The 11,588-nt window shown below is 41.7% G+C and overlaps 1 pseudogene; it reads left to right on the top strand.

Annotated features, from left to right (window-relative positions):
- The first annotated feature begins 8,656 nt into the window (after positions 1-8,656).
- On the top strand, positions 8,657-9,776 carry LOC132013806 (actin, cytoplasmic 1-like; annotated as a pseudogene).
- The last annotated feature ends 1,812 nt before the right edge of the window (positions 9,777-11,588 follow it).

Here is an 11,588-nt window from a genome sequence, read left to right as displayed (position 1 = left end):
CTCCATGTATTTGGGTTCTTTCCAAATTTCCTAGCTTCAGAGCATTGTGGTCTGAAAATATGCAGGGAATGATCCCAATCTTTTGATACCGGTTGAGACCTGATTTATGACCCAGGATGTGGTCTATTCTGGAGAATGTTCCATGTGCACTAGAAAAGAATGTGTATTCTGTTGCTCTGGGATGGAATGTTCTGAATATATCTGTGATGTCCATCTGGTCCAGTGTGTCATTTAAGGCCTTTATTTCCTTGTTGATCTTTTGCTTAGATGATCTGTCCATTTCAGTGAGGGGAGTGTTAAAGTCCCCTACTATTATTGTATTATTGTTGATGTATTTCTTTGATTTTGTTATTAATTGGTTTATATAGTTGGCTGCTCCCATGTGGGGGGCATAGATATTTAAAATTGTTAGATCTTCTTGTTGGACAGATCCTTTGAGTATGATATATTTTCCTTCCTCATCTCTTATTATAGCCTTTGGCTTAAAATCTAATTGATTTGATATAAGGATTGCCACTCCTGCTTTCTTCTGATGTCCATTAGCATGGTAACTTCTTTTCCACCCCCTCACTTTAAATCTGGAGGTGTCTTCGGGTTTAAAATGAGTTTCTTGTAGGCAACATATTGATGGGTTTTGTTTTTTTTATCCATTCTGATACCCTGTGTCTTTTGATTGGGGCATTTTAGCCCATTAACAATCAGGGTAGCTATTGAGAGATATGAATTCAATGCCATTGTATTGCTTGTAAGGTGATTGTTACTGTATATTGTCTCTGTTTCTTTCTGAACTACTATTTTAGGGTCTCTCTTTGCTTAGAGGACCCCTTTCAATATTTCCTGTAGAGCTGGTTTGGTGTTTGCAAATTCTTTCAGTTTTTGTTTGTCCTGGAAGCTTTTAATCTCTCCTTCTGTTTTCAATGATAGCCTAGCTGGATATAGTATTCTTGGCTGCATGTTTTTCTTGTTTAGTGCTCTGAATATATCATGCCAGTTCTTTCTGGCCTGCCAGGTCTCTGTGGATAGGTCCGCTGCCAATCTAATGTTTTTACCCTTGTATGTTACAGACTTCTTTTCCTGGGCTGCTTTCAGGATTTTCTTTTTTTCGCTAAGACTTGTAAATTTTACTATCAGGTGATGGGGTGTGGACCTATTTTTATTGATTTTGCGGGGCATTCTTAGCATCTCCTGTATTTTGATGTTTGTTCCCTTTGCCATATTAGGGAAATTCTCTACAATAATACTCTCCAATATACCTTCTGCTCCCCTCTCTCTTTCTTCTTCTTCTGGAATCCCAATTATTCTAATGTTGTATCATCTTATGGTGTCACTTATCTCTCGAATTCTCTCCTCATGGTCCAGTATTTGTCTCTCTTTTGCTCAGCTTCTTTATTCTCTGTCATTTGGTCTTCTATGTCACTAATTCTTTCTTCTGCCTCATTTATAGCTTCCATTTTTGATTCTACCTCATTAATAGCTTTTTAGATTTCAACTTGGTTAGATTTTAGTTCTTTTATTTCTCCAGAAAGGGCTTTTATCTCTCTGGAGAGTGTTTCTCTAATATCTTCTATGCCTTTTTTGAGCTTGGCTAGAACCTTGAGAATCGTCATTCTGAACTCCAGATCTGTCATATTACCAATGTCTGTATTGATTAGGTCCCCAGCTTTTGGTACTGCCTCTTGCTCTTTTTTTTTTTTTTTTTTGTGATGAGTTTTTCCACCTTGTCATTTTGTGCAGATAAGATTTGCTTCCTCCTCCTCTGGAATTCCACTCTTTTCCTTGGTGAGTGAAGTTGGTCTTTGCTGGGTTTCTTGTTGATCTTCTGGGGGAGGGGCCTGTTGTAGTGATTCTCAAGTGTCTTTGCCCCAGGCGGAATTGCACCACCCTAACCAGGGGCCCGGCTAAGTAATCTGCTCGGGTTTGCTTTTGGGAGCTTTTGTTCCCTGAGCGTTTTCCGTAGAGTTCCGGAGGATGGGAATGAAGATGGCGGCCTCCTGGTCTCTGGCCCGGAGGAGCAGAGAGCTCGGGTCCGCTCTCAGTGCGCCCTCAGAGAAAAGTGCCCAACTGTCCTCTTCTCCCTGGCCTCTGGCTGTGCTTGGGGGAAAGCACTCAATTGCTCACACTTGGAGAAAAGCGCCTGGTCGCTTCTGTCTCCATGGCCTCCGGCCACACTCTGAGCTCACCCAGGCTGCGACCGGTTCAAGGTAACCCCGAGCTGAGAGCTCACTCCTCGGCTCTGTCTCTCTAGCTGGCTTCCCCGTTCTAATACCTGCGAGCTCTGTGACACACAGAAACCCCTGGACCTTCTGTGACTCCGTGGAACCTAGGGTTACGCTGGCCCTGCATTGGCTTCCCCCCGGTTTAGCCTCTGGAATAATGTCCCTCCGTGGAGCAGACTTTTAAAAGTCCTGATTTTGTGCTCCATTGCTCCACTGCTTGCCGGAAGCTGGCCCCTCCCCCCATGGTCTATCTTCCCATCGCTTTGGATTCACTTCTCCACAGGTCCTACCTTTCAGAAAGTGATCGATTTTCTGTTTCTAGAATTGTTGCTCTTCTTCTCTTTGATTTCCCATTGGATTTGTAGGTGTTTGCAATGATTAGATAAGCTATCTAGTTGATCTCCTGCTACCTGATGTCGTCTCAGCCTGCTACTTCTCTGCCATCTTGACTCGCAACCCCCCTTCATCCATTTTGAGTCTATTTTCTTGTGTGGTGTAAGGAAATAGTCCATTTTCATTTTCCTGCATGTGGCTGTCCAATTTTCCCAGCACTATTTGTTGAAGAAGCTGTCTTTTTTCCATTGGACATTCCTTCCTGCTTTGTCGAAGATTAGTTGACCATAGAGTTGAGGGTCTTTTTCTGGGCTCTCTATTCTGTTCCATTGATCTATACACATTTCTTTTTTTTTTTTTTTTTAAGATTTTATTTAATTTTAGAGAGAGAGAGAGAGCATGAACAGGGAGAGAAGCAGAGGGAGGGGAGAGAGAATCTGAAGCTGACTCTGTGCTGAGCCTGGAGCCTTAAGCAGACTCAATCCCAACCCTGAGATCGTGACCTGAGCTGAAACCAGGAGTTGGACACTTAACCAACTGAACCACCCAGGCTCCGCTACACATTTCTTACGGTGACATATTTTCAAAGACTGGGATGGAGCCCAATGTTTATTGATTTTATGTTCCATCTGTAGGAGTTGCAAATAAATATTTTCAGAATCCCATGGTGACAGAAACAGTAGCATGATGCCATAGCTAGGCTCCAGCAAGGTCAGGAGCTGGACTCAGTTTGTATCAATGGAAATGCAAGGGAGAAACAGGGCAGAACTACCCCAAGGTGAATAAGCAACTACCTACGCAGGGCTCTCAAGGTCAAAACAATCCTCTTCTAAACCTCCTAACAACTTCTCTGCCTATCTTGTCCTGTTAGCCTCTCCCTATTACCCGGGTGAAGCAAACACCAGCATGGGGCAGCAAAGACCCAAATCACATTGCTCTGGCTGGTACTTCCCAGCCTAGTGTCCTTTCTTACCAGCTGATCTAGCCTCCTGCCCGCTTTGTTCCAAGTCATATACTATGTGTTTGCTGCTTAGCTCACCTCTTGCTCTTTCTCATTCCACTTAGACATTCTGACTCCTCCTTGCTCAGACTCCACATATGGTTCCATTTCCTCTGGCCTTAATTCTGAGTACATCTAAATTTGGGATCTCTACCCGTTGCTTCACTGTCCCTGACTCATTATCCTTAACAATTGCACCTTTGGCTTCTGAACACTTATATTTTTTTGTAATTAAGATAAATTTTATTATTATTATTATTATTATTATTATTATTTGAGAGAGAGAGAGAGCACAGGTAGGGAAGAGGGGCAAAGGGAGAGAGAGAAGCGGGCTCCCCAATGAGCAGGGAGCTCAACTCAGGGCTTGATTCCAGGACCCTGGGATCAGGACTTGAGCTGAAAGCAGACACTTAACCACTCCACCAACTGAGCCACCCAAGCACTGCTAGTGTCCAAACTCTTACCAACACAGAGAACCTTAATCTCTGCTTCTACTGCCCAGCCAACCTCTTCACTACACCTTCACAAGAGCTAGAATGACCTCACTAAGCCACTCCTGAATTCTTGACCCACACAAACTCTGAGATAATAAATGTTTGTGTCTTAGGCTGCCAAAAACAGGGTAATTTTGATAGGTAGCAGTAGATAACTTCATTTCTTTCTACATTTACCCATTTGATCCAACAAGAATTATTGAGCTCTGTCAGCTCAGTTGCCAAGCAGTCTGTGGCAGGGAGCACAGTACTAGCACCCAGGATGGAAGACAGCAGTGACACCTCAGGACATCTCACCACACATGGGCAACTCTCAACTTGAGTTGCAGGACAGCCCCTATTTCCAAAGAAGCTATGTTTAATAAGGCATCCCTACCAAAGGGTGGGTGTCCTATTGTTTGAGATATTTTAGGGACAGAGATTGTAGCAATTCTCCGAGATTTGTTCTCATATCTTATTGCTTCCTTGAGGAAGTCTATCACCTTCCTTAGGCAAAGTTCATGCTGTGATCTGAGTCCCCTTTATTTCTGTCGCTTCTTTGGTGAAGACAGAGATAACAAACCCTTCCCTGACTTTGGATTACCCAGCTCAGCGACTAAGTAGTTAATTTGTAAAGGGCACAGATCCCACTGTGCTAAGCACAACAGAAATAAATAATGCATATCTATGTGTCTCTTATCTGCTCCTACCCAGCTGTATTGTGTGGATGAGAGATTTAATCAATCCCAATTTGGGCTCAAAGACCAGCCTGGTGATGCAGTGTTATTGCCTTTTGGTACAAGCATACTTCCTCCAGTATGTAATTCTCTTTAATACTCAGACCCACAGGAGAAAACTTCTAAGGCATCAGCCTGAATTTCCTGGCATTTGTTTGCTCACATATCCCTCTTGGTACATTTTTGATGCCAACTCTGATGTATGCTTCTACTTCTTCAGTAGCAGGCATTTTAAATTAAGCATGATCTTACATGATACTTGCATAGACTCTACAGTGGCTTTGAAGTCTTGGATAAATTATTATAGTCACGGCTCATCTCTCAGGCCACTATAGTAGACAGTCAAGGGGAAAGCATATTCTTTAAATCAGCTGAAATGTTTCTTTCCAGTAGAAAATTATTTGTAACTCTATGCAAGCACGTTCTTCCCGAACCAGCTTTTAAAGCAAGTTTACAGAAGATTCAGGTATACCAGCTGTTTCTTAAAAGACTGTTTCTACTGACTACAAGTTGCATAAATCAGACTCCCTAAATATAGATATATAGATAGTTTTTCCAAGTGAAATTCCTTCGCCTTTTTGTCACAGAGCAAAAATGAATCATTTTCTTTGCAGATTCACTTTTCAGCTACCCGAAAATGTATAATGTTTGAACACTGGAATTATTCCGGAGTTGTCAGACATTTAAAAAAAATAATTTCAGAGACTGGGGTCCCAGTGAGTATGAGAGAAGAAAAATGGATCTTTGGAAACTAATTTTAGCCCTTGTGGCAGAGGATGCAATTATCCAATATGAACATGTTTCTTAAAAATAACCCTGGGCAAAACTGTGGCCTTGTGGTAAATTGAAATACCTTTTACTGAAGACAATCAAGCTTCATATATATTTAGCATTTTGAGTGGGACAGAAATCTGAGTCTTTTGGATGAGACTATTAACAAAACTCAGTCCTGTTTTAGTTGAAGGCAAGTTGTCAAAAAGATAGTAAATCCAAAGAAATAACACAAGTTCACATTTATTTTTAATTTTCAATTTCTCTACACAGTAGGGTCTAATTCTTAAGAGGCAAAAAAATCACATTTCGTAAAAGAATCAATTCATAGACCAGCTCTGTAAGACAAGTTATGTTGACAGAAAGATGGGCTGAGGAGGGTGGAGAATGTCTTTCTGCACTCAAAATTCGGTGTGTGTTAATTTTGGAGGGAAATTATTTATGTTACCACTGCAAATGTTTAACTTATAAAAGCCACACTGTGTAAGAGAGAAAGGCCAATAGGTAAGGCTTATCCAGCAAAAATATCTGGTTCTAAAGTTTATAATTAGATTTGTTTTGATGAAAGAACAAAAATATATATTTTAAACATTTTTTTAAAATGCCAGAAGTGTTTTGTTTTGTGTAAAGAGGAATCTATTTAAACTCAGAATTTACAGAAAAAGCTCACTCTGGAAATGCATTTTGATTAACTTCTTTCACAAAGAGTAATTAAGGCAAATAAATACTCTTTCCATCGAATGCATTAGCTATTAGCCACATGTGCTATTTAGACTTAAATTATTTAAAATAAACTTAAAATTTCAGTTTCTCAGTTGCATGTCCCACTTTCCAAATACCTAATGTAACTAGTGGCTACCACATGAAATAGCACACATTTAGAATAGTTCTATCATTACAGAAAGTTCTACTGAACTTCCAGCTCTATACCCAACCAGGAAAGCCAAAAATAGGTCACATCGACAACTGTTACATAAATTCATTACCTAAGAGATGGCATAAGTAGTTTATTGCAAACAGTAGAGATTTTAAAAATTAGAGAGCCACCTAAAGATTCTTTACCACATAATACTATAAAAGTGATGAGGCAACCCACTGAAGATATAATTTCTGATTTGAATTGTGTTGTTGGTAGTACTAGAAATGATTTACTTGTTGCTTCAGCAAGATAGATGCCAGAAGTTCCTTTGGATTATCCTGGGTAGAATGACTGATCAGGGCAGTGGAGAAAGTACTTCCCATTAAAAATAATCTGGGCCCGGGGCGCCTGGGTGGCTCAGTGGGTTGAGGCCTCTGCCTTTGGCTCAGGTCATGGTCCCAGGGTCCTGGGATCGAGCCCCGCATCAGGCTCTCTGCTCGGTGGGGAGCCTGCTTCCTCCTCTCCCTCTGCCTGCTTCTCTGCCTACTTGTGATCTCTGTCTGTCAAATAAATAAATAAAATCTTAAAAAAATAATAATAATCTGGGCCCTTCTCAAAGACAAGCAAGCTCTGTTTCCTAAAGAAGGGTATGGAGTGAGCTCTCTGTGTCTTGTTAGTAAAGAACAGAGACTAGATAACTCTTCCCCAGCCTCCCTGAAGTTCTGAGACTGGAGAAGGGACATTTGCTGCACATTCTATCATGGGCTGACCTTCTAATCAGCTCAAGCATAGCACCTCTGGACAGAAGACTTAGCTACATGGGCACTTAGATGATATCCAGGGATTCCAGAGAAGATACCTTAGGTCAAGGCCACCTACAGATGTGGCCTCCTTTGAAAGTTTAGGCTGACCTCGAGCTTGGCAGAAATTGGTTGATGGTAACTTCCCTGCATCTCTGGACTGTCAAGTGACTCTTAAAAGGGACAGTGTGTGGCAGCAAGGAGCAATGACCACAAGGCAACAGCAGATCTTAAGACACAAAGTTCTTCTCCAGGTAGAAGTGAAAGTAGATGGACCTCTTTGCTGGATGAGAAACTACAACAGTTTTTGGATGAGCAAAGAGATTGAGGGAGTCCCAGGAATGTATGGTAGGATTTCCTTCTCATCTGGAATGTAGGAGGTTAAGCAATTTTAATTTAACCTGGGAAAGAGAAAATAGACTTCCTGTCACTTGTATCTTCAGTGTGGCAGAGCAGTTGATACTTATTTCATGAAGACATGGGCAGCTGTAGTCCAACAGCCCACCCCTGAATAGTGTGTATAAATGTTCCACATTTAGAAATACTCCAATTGGCAGGAGACCCAAATAACCAGTAAATAAGTAGATGGGGCATGCCTACTTGCTGAGAAAAGTTAATTCAAGGATTGAAACAATAAAAGTTAATTTTAAAACACATTTTAAGTAAATATTAAAAATTTAAAGATATATTTAAGTTCCAGTAATTTAATTTTTATTAACAATTTCCAAACTCACAATATCTCAACAATAACATACTGGCTAATATTGGCTTTTTTGTTTACTATGTTCTAAATGAAGTTTTTCAATTCATTTGGGCAGATTTGATCTGCATTACAAGTAACTGGCTTCTGTACATGTTCTGTACATAACAGACTTTGTATATGTATTAAAATTCACAGAATAATTGCCCTATTTTCAGATGAGTTAATCCATCTTTAAAATTGCAGTGCGAGTTTTTGTTGACTTAGATTTTAGAAAATAGCTCTATTAATTTAAAATATTTTTATGATTGTCAGAAAATGACTTTTTAAATTATAGTGATCTAAAATATTGGGCTCATTTTAATTCACATGCCTCTCAGAAATTTAACTCCTTTATTTTATAATTATACAATTATATTTACTTTTGTACATACACTATGGGGTGCCTGGGTGACACAGTTAAGTGTTGGACTCTTTGTTTTCTGCTTGGGTAATAATCTCAGGGCCATGGGTTCAAGCCCCACATTAGGCTCAATGCTCAGAGTACCGTCGGCTTGGGATTCCCTCTCTCCCTCTCCCTCCACTCCTCCCCCACTCCCCCACCCCCCGCTTTCATGCTCTTTCTCAATCTCTCTCCATCTCAAATAAATAAAATCTCTTTAAAAATAAGATATTGAGACCACCAAGACCATGTCCACCCTGCGAACACAGGCCCCTCACCCTCGCCTCTTGGCCACTGCCACCGCCAGTTTACACCACCCCCCGTTTGCCATGGATGACGATATCGCTGCTCTGGTGGTCCACAACAGCTCCGGCATGGGCAAAGCCGGCTTCACAGGTGACAATGCCCCCCAGGCCATCTTCCCTTCCATCGAGGGGTGCCCACGGCACCAGGGTGTGATGGTGGGCATGGGCCAGAAGGACTCCTGTGTGCGCGAGGAGACCCAGAGCAAGAAGGGCATCCTGACCTTGAAGCACCCCATCGAGCACAGTATTGTCACCAACTGGGATGACATGGAGAAGATCTGGCACCACACCATCTACAGTGAACTGCGTGTGACCCCAGAGGAGCACTCCGTGCTGCTGACCAATGCCCCACTGAACCCCAGGGCCAACTGTGAGAAGATGACCCAGATGATGTTCCAGACCTTCAACACCCCGGCCATGTATGTGGCCATCCAGGCTGTGCTGTCCCTGTACGCCTCTGGCCACGATGGCATCGTGATGGACTCCAGGGACGGGATCATCCATACTGTGCCCATCTACGAGGGGTACACCCTGCCCGACGCCATCCTGCATCTGGACCTGGCTGGCCGGGACCTGACGGACTACCTCATGAAGATCCTTAAGGAGCGCGGCTATAGCTTCACCACCACTGCCGAGCGGGAAATCGTGCATGACATCAAAGAGAAGCTGTGTTATGTGGCCCTGGACTTCGAGCAGGAGAAGGCCACTGCGGACTTCAGGTCCTCCCTGAAGAAGAGCTATGAGCTGCCTGATGGGCAGGTCATCACCATTGGCAGCAAGCAGTTCCACTGCCCAGAGGTGCTCTTCCAGCCTTCCTTCCTGGGCATGGAATCCTGCAGCATCCACGAAGCTACCTTCAACTCCATCACGAAGTGTGACATCGACATCCCCGAGGACCTGTACGCCAGCACGGTGCTGTCTGGCGGGACCACCAGGTACCCTGGCATTGCCATCAGGATGCAGAAGGAGATCATCACCTTGGCGCCCAGCAAGATGAAGAGCAAGATCATCGCCCCCACCCTGAGTGCAAGTACTCCACTTCCATCCTGGCCTCGCTGTCCACCTTCCAGCAGATTTGGATCAGCAAGCAGGAGTATGACGATTCCGAACCCCTCCATCGTCCACCGCAAATGCTTCTAGGCGGACTGCTACTTTAGTTGGTGTTACACCCTTTCTTGATAAAACCTAACTTGCACAGAAAACGATATAAGATTGGCATGGCTTTATTTGTGTGCATTTTTTTTTAATTACTGTTTTTTGTTTTTGAAATTTTTTCCGTTTTCTTTTTCTCAATATTTTTTCTTTTCTTTTTTTTTGGCACAACTCAGGATTTAAAAATTGGAACGGTGAAGGTGACAGCAGTTGGTTGGAACGAGTATCCCCAAAATTCTACAATGTGGCCGAGGACTTTGATTGTACTTTTTTTTTTTTTAATAGTCATTCCAAATATCGTGAGATGCATTGTTACAGGAAGTCCCTTGCCTTCCCAAAAGCCACTCCATTTCTCTCTGAGAAGGGGCAGTTCTTACCCAAGTCCACACAGGAGGGTGATAAAATTGCTTTTGTGTAAATTATGTAGTCCCCCATTTTTTTTTTTTTTAATCTTCACCTTAAAACCTGTTCTTTCTGTTCTATTTTGAATGGTCTGCCATCATGGCTTCCCCCTTTTTTGTCCCCTCCAATTTAAGATTCATGAAGGCGTTTTGGTTTCCTTGGGAGTGGAGTTGAGGCACGAGGCAGCCAGGCGCTCCCTTGTACACTGACAAGACCAGTTCGATAAAGTGTGCACACCTTAAATAAATAAATAAATAAATAAAATATTGAACTCATTTTAATTCACATGCTCTTCTTAGAAATTTACTTCTTTATTTTATAATTATATAATTATATTTACTTTTGTACATAGATTAGTAATGTCACAAATTTACAAATGCATCAAGTTGACATTAAGATGCACCATGGTTCCATCATTTCTCACTTTTTCAAGACATTTTCCAATTCTCTGTAACCTAACTATTGCCTGTAGCTACTAGGCATTTCCCTACCCAGTACTATATGAAATTTTTTAATGAATACTCTGGGTTTCAGGCCACTATAGAGATGCTTTGGGTATTCCTGGCAAATCGGGGTCCATAGTGTCTCTGCTAGCACTAGGAGAATTCATACATTTTTCCAATCTACCATAACTTGGCTCCTGGGAGATTTCACCCAATGAAGTGACATTTCTTTCTAGTTTGGTTGTGCACGAACCCAACATGCACTAGAAAATACTTTCTTCTTTTCCAAAGAAGGTATAAATATCCCAGGTCACCCATTTCCCAAATTTGAATCCGTACTTTTGTCAGGGGCACCTTCTTTTTCTCTTCTTTTAGCTACTACTTTCTGCCTCTATCGTAGATTCTCTACCAAATAAGATGAGCAAGTCTCTTCTAGGGGCTTTTAACACACACACAATTCAATCATTGAGATTTTATGTGCTGAAAGAAAGATTTGTCTCCTGCCAAGAGTTCAGAAAGGAACTACTTTCCAAGTCTCTGAACCTCCAACCCTGTAAGAAAAGAGAAAATTTCTTTCAGTGAACCAACCCAGAATGTTATTTCCATTTAAATAGACATGAACAATGTCTTTAATAAAACTATTGTAATGCTAATTTTTTAAAAAATCCCAACTTTTTCAATCCAAGTAACACTGTTGATGTGAATGAGTACTCTTCTCCTAAATTCTGGCTTCAGTTACAGGATGTTTATGATGATACAAGTCTTATACAATGAATGCAGGCAGCACTCCAGTTGATTTAATCTGACAAGAGCTTCCTTAGGTATGAGTATGAGTTTGGGCTTTTAGCCAGCAATCAAAAGGGATTGTAAATTTAAATGATTACATCATCTAGTGAAGTCTGCTTTTTGGCCAGGACAGAGGCACCGTCTCCAAAGTTTATTCAGAATATATTTG

The sequence above is a fragment of the Mustela nigripes genome, chromosome 3 (assembly GCF_022355385.1).
Source record: "Mustela nigripes isolate SB6536 chromosome 3, MUSNIG.SB6536, whole genome shotgun sequence".
Classification (NCBI taxonomy): Eukaryota; Metazoa; Chordata; class Mammalia; order Carnivora; family Mustelidae; genus Mustela; species Mustela nigripes.
Note: the sequence above shows the minus strand (reverse complement) of the source record. Positions and strands in the feature narration are given on the sequence as shown.